Source organism: Brachyhypopomus gauderio, unplaced genomic scaffold (assembly GCF_052324685.1).
Source record: "Brachyhypopomus gauderio isolate BG-103 unplaced genomic scaffold, BGAUD_0.2 sc51, whole genome shotgun sequence".
Classification (NCBI taxonomy): Eukaryota; Metazoa; Chordata; class Actinopteri; order Gymnotiformes; family Hypopomidae; genus Brachyhypopomus; species Brachyhypopomus gauderio.
In genome coordinates this window covers 1217078-1232426 of record NW_027506876.1, presented here as the reverse complement: position 1 = coordinate 1232426, position 15349 = coordinate 1217078, and the positions used below count along the sequence as shown (strand labels likewise).

General features: G+C 40.8%; 1 long non-coding RNA gene across 1 annotated transcript; it reads right to left on the bottom strand.

Moving 5' to 3' along the window:
* Nucleotides 1-4494: 4494 nt before the first annotated feature.
* LOC143487841 (uncharacterized) lies at nucleotides 4495-15130 on the bottom strand. Its single transcript, XR_013124395.1, has 11 exons — nucleotides 15081-15130; nucleotides 12447-12553; nucleotides 12280-12350; nucleotides 10522-11215; nucleotides 10415-10437; nucleotides 9788-10040; nucleotides 9494-9622; nucleotides 8506-8583; nucleotides 7963-8101; nucleotides 7482-7812; nucleotides 4495-6403 (listed from the first exon to the last, which is right to left on the bottom strand). It is a non-coding gene; the product is annotated as an uncharacterized LOC143487841 (long non-coding RNA).
* Nucleotides 15131-15349: the final 219 nt, after the last annotated feature.

Here is a 15349-nt window from a genome sequence, read left to right as displayed (position 1 = left end):
TTTTCTACATCTCCGTAACATTGCTAAATTAAGAAATGCATTATCACAGGATGATGCGGAAAAATTGGTGCACGCCTTTGTTAGCTCTAGATTAGACTACTGCAATGCACTACTGTCAGGATGTTCAAATAGGAATCTAAATAAACTTCAAATAGTTCAAAATGCCGCAGCCAGGGTTCTGACCAGAACTAGAAAATTTCAGCATATCAGTCCAGTCCTATCAGCCCTGCATTGGCTCCCAGTTAAATTCCGTATTGACTTTAAAATTCTTTTATTAACTTATAAAGCATTGCACGGGCTTGCTCCTGAGTACCTTCAGGAACTTATTTCCTATTACGAACCCCCACGCCCACTAAGATCACAGGGTGCTGGTCTTTTATTAGTTCCAAAAATTAATAAGGTAACAGCAGGGGGAAGAGCCTTTTCTTGTAAGGCCCCCCAGCTTTGGAATAATCTTCCTAAATGCGTCCGGGACTCCGACACAGTCACAATCTTTAAGTCTAGGTTGAAAACCCACTTATTTAGTTTAGCGTTTGATAATTAATATCCCCCCTTAGATAAAAGTACAGATCCAGGGGTTCATAGACGAAGGGTTTTATGATAGACTGGGGCGCTGGTGCTGTCGTCCTGTCACTGCTCGTGGTCACTCAAGTTTGTTGACAGTGCAGTGGATGGATGCCATTGTCTCAAGCCTATGTTACCTTCTGGTTCTGCCTTTTTAGCTAGGCTGTAATAATTTAACTAAATGCCGGAGTTGCTGCCACACTCCGGAAATGTTTATAATTTTACCTGTCCTGTATATGTCCTCATACAGAGCTAATTTTCCCTGTTTCATTTCTCCACATGGCTGCCCGCCTGCCTGAGGAATAATGAGATGAGGAGACCAGCGATCCATCCTGGGCCAGCCACCTCCTGCCTAACCGGATGCATACATCATGATGGACATTATTACATATTTTTCCTTTTCTTTCTCTTCTTTCTGTCTAAATTGTTGTTGTTGTCATGGTGACCGGTGTCGGCCAGAGGAGGATGGGTTCCCCCCCTGAGTCTTGGTTCCTCTCAAGGTTTCTTCCTCATGCAAAAACTAGGGAGTTTTTCCTTGCCACTGTCGCCTTTGGCTTGCTCACTGGGGGCTAGGACTCGGCACTTGTAAAGCTGCTTTGTGACAACAACTGTTGTAAAAAGCGCTATATAAATAAAATTTGATTGATTGATTGATTGAGTCCTAGCCCCCAGTGAGCAAGCCAAGGGCGACAGTGGCAAGGAAAAACTCCCTAGTTTTTTGCATGAGGAAGAAACCTTGAGAGGAACCAAGACTCAGGGGGGGAACCCATCCTCCTCTGGCCGACACCGGTCACCATGACAACAACAATTTAGACAGAAAGAAATAAAGAAAAAGAAAAGATGTAGTATTGTCCATCATGGTGTAGGCTTATCCGGTCAGGCAGTAGGTGGCTGGCACTGGATAACTCGCTTGCCTCTCCTCATCTCATTTTTCCTCGAGCAGGCGGGCAGCCATGTGGAGAAAATAAAACAGGGAAAATTAGCTCTGCATGAGGACATATACAGGACAGATGAAATTAAACACATTTCTGGAGTGTGGCAGCAACTCCGGCATTAAGTTAAACTATTACAGCCTAGCTAAAAAGGCAGAACCAGAAGGTAACATAGGCTTGGGGGCATTCTGAGACAATGGCATCCATCCACTGCACTGTCAACAAACTTGAGTGACCACGAGCAGTGACAGGACGACAGCACCAGCGCCCCAGTCTACCATAAAACCCTTCATCTATGAACCCCTGGATCTGTACCTTTATTTAAGGGGGGATGTTAATTATCAAACGCTAAACCAAATAGGTGGGTTTTCAACCTAGACTTAAAGATTGTGACTGTGTCAGAGTCCCGTACGCATTTTGGGAGGTTGTTCCAGAGCTGGGGGACCTTATAAGAAAAGGCTCTTCCCCCTGCTGTTACCTTATTAATTTGTGGAACTAATAAAAGACCAGCACCCTGTGATCTTAGTTGATGTGGGGGTTCATAGTAGGAAATAAGTTCCTGAAGGTATTCAGGAGCAAGCCTGTGTAGTGCTTTATATGTTAATAATAGAATTTTAAAATCAATACGAAATTTAACTGGGAGCCAATGCAGGGCTGATAGGACTGGTCTAATATGCTGAAATTTTCTAGTTCTGGTCAGAACTCTGGCTGCGGCATTTTGAACTATTTGAAGTTTATTTAGATTCCTATTTGAACATCCTGACAGTAGTGAATTGCAGTAGTCTAATCTAGAGCTAACAAAGGCGTGCACCAATTTTTCTGCATCATCCTGTGATAATGCATTTCTTAATTTGGCAATGTTGCGGAGATGTAGAAATGCTATCCTAGTAGTATTATCTATGTATTTATCAAATGATAGGTCGGAGTCAAGTATGACGCCTAGGTTTTTGGCTACTGTGCCAGGTGTAATGGGATGGTCTGCAAGATTAAGCGTTTTGTCCTCATTTAGTTGGAAGAAGTTTAGAGACATCCAGCATTTAATATCTCTTACACAGGCCTCAATTTTTCCTAAACTGAGTTTGTCATCATGTTTGGCTGATATGTAAAGTTGAGTGTCATCAGCATAGCAGTGAAAATTGACACCATGTTTGTTTATAACTGTGCCCAATGGTAGCATATATAATGTAAATAATAGTGGTCCTAAGATGGAGCCTTGCGGGACCCCATATTTAACTATTGTACGTTTGGATGGAATATTATTGAGCTCTACAAACTGATAGCGATTTGTTAAGTAAGAATAAAACCATGAAAGGGCTGTGCCAGAGACTCCAACCCAGCGTTTTAACCTTTCTAGCAAGATCCTATGATCAATTGTGTCGAATGCTGTACTAAGATCAAGAAGCACTAACAGTGATACATAGCCTTGATCTGAAGCAAGGAGGAGATCATTTGTTACTTTAACTAATGCTGTTTCAGTACTGTGATGGGGCCTAAAACCAGATTGGAACTTTTCAAATATGTTATTCCTATGCAGATATAGGCATAATTGCTGGACAACAGCTTTTTCTATGATCTTAGATATAAATTATGTGTTTGAAATGGGTCTATAATTAGATAGCACAGTCGGATCAAGATTTGGTTTCTTGATCAGAGGTTTAATAATTGCTAATTTACATGATTTGGGCACGTGACCTATTGTAATGGAAGAGTTAACTATAGTTAGAAGAGGTTCAGTTACAGCTGGTAATACCTCTTTTAATAACTTTGAGGGAACTGAGTCTAGTGTGCAGGTAGTACAATTTAAGGAAGAAATTATTTTCTCTAATTCTGATTGTGGGAGTGGATGAAAAGCATCAAGTGTTTCTCCCGGTATGTAATTTAAATCAATATCAGCCAAGCCAGATGACATGCCAGTTGTATTGCTAATAAAGGGTTTTATATTTTGTCTAATATTCTCTATTTTATTATCAAAGAAATCTATAAATACATTACTAGTGAGGTTTACTGGAATCTGAGGTTCTGTGCCTGCTTGATTTTTTGTAAGTTTAGAAATAGTATTAAAAAGAAATCTAGGGTTGTTTTTATTTTTCTCTATCAGTGAGGCTAAGTATGCTGAGCGTGCTTTAGTGAGAGCCCGTTTGTACTCAATAATGCTATCCTTCCAGGCACTATGGAATACTTCCAATTTAGTGGATCGCCATTTCCGGTCTAATTTATGTGCTATTTGTTTTAAGTTTCTAGTTTGGTCAGTGTACCACGGGGCGAGCTTTTTAGATCTAGCTTTTTTATATTTTAATGGAGCTACTATATCTAGAGCTGATCTGCAGGTATTCTCTAAGCAGTCGGTTAGACTATCTAACTCTACTGGATCGGATGGCGAGTGGGCTAAAGCAGTTAAGTCAGGGAGGGTTTCAATAAACTGTGTTGCTGTTGATGAAATTATCGAGCGCTTTATACACTGCCGAGGAGACGGGCGGGTATTTATGTTAAGATTAATCTCACATTGGACTAAATAGTGATCGGAGATTGCTACGGTTTGCGGAAGTATATTTATATTATCTACGTCGATACCCAGCGTTAAGATTAGATCTAGGGTATGATTTCGATAACACAGGTCAACAGCATTTTTGGGGCCAAAGATATTTCAACGAATTTAGGGTAACTTTGGGGTGCTGATTCTGAATATGTCATCAGTTTTGCCAGATTGGCTCAAGTCTTTGAGATTTTTCGTGAAATGTGTAAAAAAAAAGACGTAATTGGCTACACGCGCATTAACTTTTTTATTTTATTTAAAATAGGCCAAATACACTTTTTTTATGAAGTCTGTTATGTTTCTTCTATGTTTTTGCAGTGTATATTCACCACAAATGTAACAGAATGTGTCTGGATCGTTAAGACAACTTCTTCTTGATGAGTTCATGCTTTTCACTGGAAAACAGGCAACAACGTAGTTAGTGCAAAAATCAAGCTATGAACAAACTTTTAGAACACTAATTAACAAAAAACTATATTGAGAACTGCTCAGTTCAAGTACTAATCCCAAGAAATTAATGAGATGATGCGTCGCATTTACCAACAAGTGCTATAAATAAGATACCAAAAATCTCAAAAACTTGAGCCAATCTGGCAAAACTGATAGCATATTCAGAATCAGCACCCCAAAAATACCCCAAATTCATTAAAATATTTTGGACACCAGTAAATTTTTTTTTTTTTGTTGACCTGTGTAATGTGTAGGTCCTACTACGTTTTGTTTAATGCCGACAGAGTTCAATACAGAGGTAAAAGCCCTTGTCAGTGGATCCTTCGCATTATCAAAGTGTATGTTAAAGTCTCCTACTATTATTATTTTGTCACTACATACTGCTAAATTTGCTGCAAAATCGGTAAAATCGTTTAAGAAATCTGAGTAAGGCCCTGGTGGTCTGTATACATTAGTTAGGGAAAATGTACTTTTATTTTCAGATGGACTAATTACATTAATAGACTGCATCTCAAATGAGTTTGAGATATCTAAGTATTTCTGATGAATTTCTAAACAATCACGATAGATTATACATATTCCTCCTCCTCTGCCTGACAATCTAGGTCTATGTATATAACTATATCCCACAGGAGTGGCTTCGTTTAGAGTTAAATAATCACCAGATTGAATTCACGTTTCAGTTAGACATAGAATATCAATTGTCTGGTCTGTTATAAGTTCATTCATAAAAACTGCTTTAGAGTTGAGCGATCGAATATTGATTAATCCAATTTTTAGATCGGTCATATAGGTTGTAATAATTTGATGTGAAGTCTGAATATTAGTTAAAAACTTAGGACGGACTATTTTCTTGTGATTTAGTTTAACCCGGGGCACAGACACCGTCTCAATCCTATGGGATCTTGGTGACGCCTCTAAGCAGCTCACAGACAGGTTTAGCCCGTTAGTCTGCGGCCTGGTCGTGACTCTGGTTAGTCAGCAGCTCCTAGTGCTACACTGCCCACTAACTAACAGACTACGGGCTATGCTGCAGGATAACAGGGCAGCGCCATCCCAGGTGGGGTGGACACCGTCCCTGCCTAAAAGACCAGGCTTGCCCTCGAACTCTTTCCAATTATTAATAAAGCCCACTTGATTTTCGGAGCACCACTTGGACATCCAGCGGTTTAGCGATGTGAGCCTGCTGTACTGCTCATCACCGCGCCGCATTGGGATGGGACCAGAGCAGATTACGGCATCGGACATCGTCTGGGCTAATTTAACCACCTCTTTAACATTAGCCTTAGTCACCTCTGACTGCCGCAGACGTATATCGTTGGCCCCTACATGTAGAACTATCCTAGAGAATCGTTTATGGGCTAACAGTCTAAGGTTGCCACTAATGTCCGGCGCTCTGGCTCCCGGTAAACAGCTAACTGTAACCGCTGGAGCCCCTACAGGAATAGCGATTTTCACGTGTCGGACTATAGAGTCTCCTATCACCAGAGTCTCCTCAGCGGGTGTAACACTGAGCGGGGCAAACCTGTTGGACACGTGAACCGGGGAGTGGTGCTCTGGTGGGCTAGCGCTAACGTTAGCGGTAGCTGCAGCCCTCGCTCTCCGACTACGCCTACGCGTCCACAGCTGCTACAGACCCTGTCTCTCTATCCCTCAATAATGAGTGGATGCGGCGCTCTAAACTTTCCACTTTCGCCACGAGAGAATTAACTAGTTTGCACCGCTCACAAATACTATTACTATTACTGTCGGTGGCGAAAGGGTCTAGACTAAACATGCCACACTCCGAACAAGGAAACAAACCAACACCAGCCATGAATAAATCAAAACACTTACCGTGTCTAGCCGATATATAAGCTTACGCTAGCTGATTTGTGAGGGCAGAAAGTTGGTCAGCGGCCGGAATAAAACCTGTAAAATGTATCTAGGAAGGCAAAAGGTAAAGATTAGCACGTAAATATATTATTATACTTTAGAAAACAATTTCAAAATTCGCTCCGCAACAGCGTCGGCAGGAAGCAGCGTCGGTAGGAAGCAGCGTCGGCAGCACTGTGGCAAGCTGTGGGAAGGTTTGCTGTGTCTGTCAGCGTAGTGTCCAGAGGCTGGAGGTGCTACCAGGAGACAGGCCAGTACACCAGGAGATGTGGAGGAGGCCGTAGGAGGGCAATAACCTAGCAGCAGGACCGCTACCTCCGCCTTTGTGCAAGAAGGAACAGGAGGAGCACTGCCAGAGCCCTGCAAAATGACCTCCAGCAGGCCACAAATGTGCATGTGTCTGCTGTTACGACCCCATGGGTCCCCTTCAGGTACTAGTCTGTCAGTGCACGGGCAGGGCTGGGTCTGATTGGTCTAATTAGATAATTGAGTACACCTTGGTGGTACTGTTTATAAGCTGGGGCTTTTTCTTTCCGGGGGGAGGCATTTATTTTCTTTGTTTGGCCACGTTGTTGGGCTGCTTGATTTCTCCTTCTCTCCCTCTCCTACTTTTATCCAACCTTATCCTTACTCCTCTACATTGATCACTTACTGACGCACTCAGATACACCCACTTAACCACCACTAACATATATTCATACCCTAGACATTTTTGGAATTGACTTATTAAAGATTATTTTGATACTTGAACCCTGTTGTTGTTCCCTTCTTATGTTGCGGCGTGTGGACGAGCCCAGGCCGTAACACTGCACAAACGGTTAGAAACCGACTCCATGAGGATGGTATGAGGGCCCGACGTCCACAGATGGGGGTTGTGCTCACAGCCCAACACCGTGCAGGACGCTTGGCATTTGCCAGAGAACACCAGGATTGGCAAATTCGCCACTGGCACCTTGTGCTCTTCACAGATGAAAGCAGGTTCACACCGAGCACATGTGACAGACGTGACGCCGTCGAGAGCGATCTGCTGCCTGCAACATCCTTCAGCATGATCGGTTTGGCAGTGGGTCAGTAATGGTGTGGGGTGGCATTTCTTTGGAGGGCCGCACAGGCCTCCATGTGCTCACCAGAGGTAGCCTGACTGCCATTAGGTACCGAGATGAGATCCTCAGACCCCTTGTGAGACCATATGCTGGTGCGGTTGGCCCTGGGTTCCTCCTAATGCAGGACAATGCTAGACCTCATGTGGCTGGAGTGTGTCAGCAGTTCCTGCAAGATGAAGGCATTGAAGTTATGGACTGTCCCGCCCGTTCCCCAGACCTGAATCCGATTGAGCACATCTGGGACATCATATCTCGCTCCATCCACCAATGTCACGTTGCACCACAGACTGCCCAGGAGTTGGCGGATGCTTTAGTCCAGGTCTGGGAGGAGATCCCTCAGGAGACCATCCGCCACCTCAACAGAACATAGTATTCTATGAGAATATTTCATTCATTCAGATCTAGGATGTGTTATTTGAGTGTTCCCTTTATTTTTTTGAGCAGTGTATAATAATGTCTCAATACAATATAATATCTCAATGTATTTATGACATGCATCACTTACATCAGGGATGTCTGTCACGTCCAGCCCCTCCCTCCTCCCTGGTCCCGCCTAGCTCCCCGCTCCCATTTGTTCCTCCCTCTGTCTGTCAAGCCCTCCTCGTTAGCACACCCACACCTGAGTCTCGTTTCACCATCCAGTTCTGTGTATAAAAACCCCCTAGTGTGTCACTCCCGTGTCGGTCTTTGTTTGTTGTATCTGCCATGCTCCCCTCCAAGCTCAGTAACCTGTGTCTTCCCTTCGTTTCCTCATGTGCCGATATGGTTAGTTCTGTCTTTGTCTTCCCTGTTGTGATTCTCTGGTTTCTTTGCCTATTCAGCTAGTTGTTTCTTGTTAGTTTGATCTTCCATTGTATTGTGTTTCTTGTCGTTAGTGGGTGTTTGTTATTAGTTCGCTCGTTGTCTGTTAGTTCATGGTTTGGTGTTACTTGTTACTAGTCAACCCCTAGTATTCGTGCTTTATTTGTGTATCCCCTCTCGTCATGTTTGCCTGGCCTGTTGAGTTATGTTCTCGTGTATAGTCTGGTTTTTAAGTTGTATTGCTTACCCGTTTAGTAGTGTCTTCCCCTCTGTGTTTAGCATAGTCCCTTTCTGTCTGTTGTGGTGTGGTTTAGTGTTCTGTTACCTTACACACAATAAATATTCGAAATCCTGCAATTGCATCACTCCCGCTGTTCAGAATCGTTACAATGTCAAAGTCAAATACACCGAGGGCCAAAAAACCAAATTTGCTACAAGCCGAGGGCCGGACTGGTTCAATGTTTATTAAAACATATTGAAATGATTGCACATAGCCTATTGAACAAACGCCTAATACAGTGTATATTATTTAATGTTTAAATGAATAAAGCAATATTTTCTTATGGATCTGTCAGTAATTTCAAGTGAAAACATTTTTCAACAAGCAAACAGATAAAAACAAACTTCCTTCAAAGAAAACATGTCCTGTACATTAAATGAATAAAGTAATAAAGGTTTGAAAAGTGCTGGAATTTAGGCTAAAGTACTTGAAAATGCTTGAAATTGTAACTGCTTCATTTCAAGACGTTAAGATTGGCCATTTTGAAAATAAACCACCATTAAATAATGTGAATAAAAAAGCGAATTATTTCGAATCATTTCGACTATATGTATAAATATTAAACTTAAGTTTAACTGGTGCGCGCAGTTACAAAATTCGAGAGGTGCACGACCTTGCGAATCGACAGCGTGCGACGCCCTCGCGCACGGGCGGAGCCACTGCGATTACGTCATTTTCACCGCGCAGACCCTCGCCGCTTGTGCGTGCTGCAGTGACTTCGTGGGCTACCGTTGCATTGTGGGGAATGTAGTGTTTGTGCGTGCAAAACACCATCGGGCGGCTGTGGCCTGCGGGCCGGTTCTAATAGTAATTAAATATCATCCAGGGGGCCATAGATAATCAATTTGCGGGCCGGACCTGGCCCGCGGGCCTTGACTTTGACATATGTGACTTACATGATCAAAAACAAGAATTGCTAAAATTTGGAAAAAAGATTTCCAAATATTTTACTCACAGCATGGATCAACAATTTCTCATACAGCCATCTTGTGTTGTTCTCAGTAAGGACAGGGAGGTCCCAGGCTCTGGCCAATTCCTGGACACTTGTTTTATCCAAATCTGAGAGTTTGGATTCCCCTTCAAGCTTTAAGACACAGGAAAGAAAATGGAGATAGAAAAAGATCTGTAATCCCAGATATTTTGTGCAACAATGGGCCCAAATAAGCTCACTTTATACTCAGGATTGATAGCACAAACAATTTAAATTTCATCTAACATGAAAAAATGAAGTTATTTCAAATAATCATACAAGCCTGATTGTTTCTCTGATGTCCAGATCTGGACAGTCCTCTAGTGTAACAGTAGTGTAACAGGACTACCACCGAGCAGGACATGAAAAACAGCAGGGCTGAGTCCTGACATGCATGGCCCTCCATGAAGAAATGAGTGGCCTAACATTCTGCCTGCCACAATGAACATATCACTTTCCACAAGAAAGTGAGAAGCTGAAGGGACTAAATGGCCAGACTCTCCTCCAAAAAGCCGCGTAACACTGGAATTTGCTATACAAGACATTAAAAACAAAAACAAAAAATGCATATTTTTTCTTTATGCAGGTAAATAATGACAACTCCCTAATTTATTTTTTATTAATGGGAGTGTGAATGGTTTACAGACTGGTTAGCACTTTAGCACAGATGGGAATGAAGACACCAATTCCCCATCAATATAGACATTATGCTATATATTTTGTAAAATCCTTTCAACTTTCAGCAAAAACTACAACTACATTTCAATAAACTTATGAAAACACTAATTAAAATTGCATTATGCACCATAAAATAAGCATGATTTGATTGCCAGTGATTGATGCAAAATTGATGCAAAACCCAGATTTCAGCTTTTCCAAACAGGTTGAGAAAAAATAGCAAGTTACCCCCTGTCCAACAGCAGCATCTCCTGTAAAACAATGTAAGGTTTCATAATAAATATAAAAGAAATTACTTTCAATTGAAATGTTGGGAAATGGTATCTTGGGGGTACCTTCAAGTCTGCAATTCAGTGGTCGTGCCCATTCCACATTAGGCCGTTTATAAAATGAAATAAGGGCCATATCCTGTTCAGCAGGACTACTTCTTATGTCCATGCTGAGAAGTAATGGACTCTTGTTTTCATGAAAACGAAGAAAGTTATTTGCACGAGACATGGCCCTCATAGGGTCACTGATACTTAACCAGTCTAATAAGAGAGAGAAAACAAAGAAACCATTAACATGTAGATGCAAAGCAAACCATTAAGCCTTAACTACCTTTACCCATTTATTAATATAAGTGAGCAGCTAATATACTCTGGTATTCCATAATGCTGAGTTTTGAAAATGGTGCTGAGAAAATTTATAAAATTGGAGTAACATAATTATGTATGCGCTACCTGCTGAGCAAGCTTTTTAAGCTGACGGTGTTGTGCATGCTTTGTAACAATATTTACTGCACTGTAACACTACTTTTCTTTAACACCACTGCTACTCGTAAGCAGCACCTACTGTGAGCAGTCCTACTGCCCAAACCTGATATACTGCATATGAGTAATTTGCTCCTGCTCTACTGGAGTCTTTTCACACTGTTTTGGCAGCAAATAGAATGTGACATCAAGTGGTTTGGATCTCTTGGCTGGTATGAGGTTTGGTGCAGGAAATCGCCTCTTTCCTCTGCTCTTCGTAAAAATACCTGGGAATGACCTACATAAAATAATATTAAAACATAGCTGTTACGATTGCAACAGGCAGGCATGACGCAAGTGCAGGAGGATTGTAATTAGAATGTGAATTTTAAACACAAGGGAAGACTTAGTAACAGGGAAACGCTATAAACGGGAACCACACTGAAGCAAACACGAAAGTTAAATGGGAAAGAATAACTAGAGACTATTTTAACCAAAGACGAGGAAACATTTAACTTTAACATTTAACAACTACAGTAACTGAACACAAAAAGGACGAGGAATAGACAAGCGAGATAACTGTTAAATCAGAACATAAACACAATCAACACTACCAGGAGAACAACAGATAATAAATGGGAGGTAACTAAACATGAAAGCGAAACATAAAACACGGGTAAACAGAGAATACGCAACTACAAGCAGAGAGGGGGCACGATGGGAACTAACGGGCACGGAAAGGACTAGACAGCACGGAAAAAGGGAATAAACTAAACGGAGAGAAAAAGGAGGCAAACAGAGGCAAGGCAACATGGGGTACTTACAACCAATGACCAACAACAATAGACAGGGCAGGGGAAACTAAATACACAGAAAGGGGGAAGTGAAACGAGACACAGGTGGAAACACTGAGGACAGGGGTGTGACAGACAGAAGGAAACTATGGAGACGGGGAAACAAGGAGGGACAAGGTAGGAGGGCGGAGTTGGGCGTGACAATAGCCTTTCATTAGTCACTTTAAAAGACGACGATATAACATCTAAAAACACTGTCGTGCGTGTTTTGCACGATACTCTAACCAGATACAACAATGATCAAGGCCTTTGAAACCATGACATTTCCCCCATATTTATATTAGATTCCCATTACACGTTAGATCTTTTTATTACTACAATTTTATACATTTCACTGAATGGTCATAAAACATTAAATATTTCCTAACAAGTTTTCTAACTTAGATTATAATGTTTGTTATATTGAAAAGAAGAAGAATGTTCAATACAACTATAAAAATAACTACTGACTATAAGTAACAGGTGGAATTTTGTATGTACACATTAGAACTTGTCCTTTAATATTTACCTGGACATTTCCATTTGGACAGATGGTGTTTCTGGCTGAAGGACAGAATGGACACTTCCCGCTTCTGTTCACTGCAGAATTGCACCCAATATTATTTAACATCAATTAGTCAAAAATGAATATGTATCATTAAGCCATACTTACATGAACCGAATTTTAATACTAACCCCATATCTTGATGGGTGATATCCAAACTCGCTGTACTTTCTCTTTCAGATGCTGTTAATAAGTTCAATAGCCTTCGAGCTGATTGTACAATTTCAGACTGACCACTCTGTAATCACAAATACAACACAGATAAGAAATAAAAAAAGAATATTGCACACCAACAGTACAAAGATACATAGCATAACTGTAGTAACAAATAGTTTGGACAAAACTTTCCTCTCTGTAGGTTAAATACTGTGGGTACAGTGAAATATATGGTTACTATGTTCTTAGCTGTTAAACATTAACATTTAAGAAAAATCCTGCAAATGAAGTATTTAGTCTAGAAAATGATAAAACTGACGGACAGGCACACAGCTGCTACGTTGGCTACATAGACAATGTTGGCTACATAGCTTTTTTGTCGATTTTGGCGGGAGGAAAACTAGCGGGAGCGAAGCTGATTACTGTGCATAATGAACCAGTTCAGAAGGCAAACAGCTAATCAACCAGAAAGGAAGTAATAAACGAATATATGATATATTTATCATAAAATAATTAAAGCACAAGTGTGGACTGACGGACAGGCGCACACATACGCAGCTACGTTGACTATATAGACTACGCTTTTTAATCAATTTTTGTCAGAAGAAAAACAAGCGGGAGCGATAATCATGCACTGATTTCCCTGCATAATGAACACAGCTCAGAATGAAAACAGCTAATCAACCAGTAAGGAAGTAATAAACGAATGTAATGATTTTATGATAAATATAATATAAAGCACAGTGTGGACTGACGGACAGACACACACATACGCAGCTAGACTATGCTTTTTGAATAACGCCATAACGCGCTTCAAACACCGCCGTCACGTGACCAGTGGAGCGTAATGTGATTGGTTGGATGTTGGTTCGATTGGAGACTTGAATCGATTGCTCATCCTTTGTGTCCCGGATGTTTACTCTGAATATTTTTGACCTCATATTTTAGCACGCGAAATTTTGCACGTGTATTTTGTGAGCCAAATTTGGCCAATCGAATTCGAGCAACTTGAAAAAAAATATTTTGAATTTTTTTAACGCTTGAATTTTTTTCCATTGTATTTTATTAACCATGAATAACAAAAGTTCAAGCATTAAATTCAAAAGCAACAAAATTCAGATGCATAATTTCAGTGCAAAAAAAATTCAGAGCTTCAAATTCAAGGGCAAACAAATTCAGTGCTTCATATTCAAATTCAAAATCTGATGAGACAGATTTTCTTCCATAGTTCTGAGACATGCCGGTATGTTGCTGAAGGTGAAGTACCAAGGTACCAAGAAGTACATCCGATTACAAAACAGATCATATGTTGCTAGTCTTTTCCTGTGTAAAATCATGCTAATCAACTTGGTTAAGTACGGTAGGTCCAGCCAGCTTTAACCGGCTCAGAAAATAATTACCTATAATGTGATATAAAACACCAACCAACACTGGCAATAAAATACACACTGAAGCCTACTTTGACGTAATATATCAATTAAAAACAAAACCATGTTGCACTCTGAATTTACCTGTTCCATAATGACCACTGGCCGTTTCGATCGATGGTGCCGGTGTTACAGTAAATTCAGTTCCCCCTACAGTGCGCATGTCGATACAGTGCGCTGATTATCTGTATCTGTGTATAATCACTTCACACAGTAACATTTGAACTATCTGTACCACCTTTACACTGAGAACACAGGGGGGACAGTTTTTACCAGAGACTGGAAAATTTGGTTCCCCTTGTAGAATAAAGCTGGAGCAGATAGTATTAAAGTTACTGAGGAAAATGGTAATCAGTTTATCAGCATCAATAATGTACCTTAAATACACTCCAGCAAGGGGAACTAAATATCCCAGTCTCTGGTATTCTACAAGGGGAACTAAATATCCCAGTCTCTGGTAAAAACTGTCCCCCCTGTGTTCTCAGTGTTAAAGGAGGTACAGATAGTTCAAATGTTACTGTGTGAAATGGTAAAAGAGATATAGTTTATCAGCATTATTAATTTATATCAAATCTACCCCACCTGTAATAAACAGAGGGGGAACCACTTTTGTCAGGTTCTGGTTAAATGTGTTCCCCCCTCTTTTTTCAGTGTAAATTATGTAAATATATACAGTAAAGTTACTGTGTGAAAGGGTAACAGATATATAGTTTATCAGTATGATTACTGCAGCTGAATATCCACGCTAGCTGAACTGTGTTGTGTTGAAACACTGTAAACAATGCTATGGATTAAAAATATAAAGTAAGAAACGTTACTACTGTAGAACTAAAACGTAAATGCATTCCAAACGGTGAAACCGTTTCCAAGATGCAATTATAACAGCGAATGTATATGAAATAATACTACAGACTCATTACTGTACCATATAATGTAGTTTATTCATATCAGCAATAATTCATTCCCAATACACAATCCTCACTGGAGTCTGAACAGAGTAACATAGCTTTATATAAACGCTATAAAAGATTAGACCTCAATGAAACACTTTGGATATACGGAGTGGGAAACGAAATGAAATCTAGCTCATCTTTAATATTAAAACCTGTTATAACAACATTCTTGTGCTTTTAAGTACGAGTTTATATGGATCTATTTCACAAACTGTGAGAAACCGCTTACCCGGAGGAACAGAAAGAAATACAAGAGCAACGAGAAACACGCAGAGCCCGTCTGGCCTCCCGCAGAACTACGTCATGATTTCGACATGCGCACTGTGGGGGGGGGGGAGAGGGGGAACTGAATTTACCGTAACACCCGTAATCACCTACCAAGCCTTGTTCTGTGTTCTAATATAGGAATTTCGAGGAGCGCTTGAACGCAGCCAGAGTTGCCAGGTTCGCGGTTTTCACGCCAAATTGGGGTTGTTTAAAAATTCTGGGGTCGCGGGG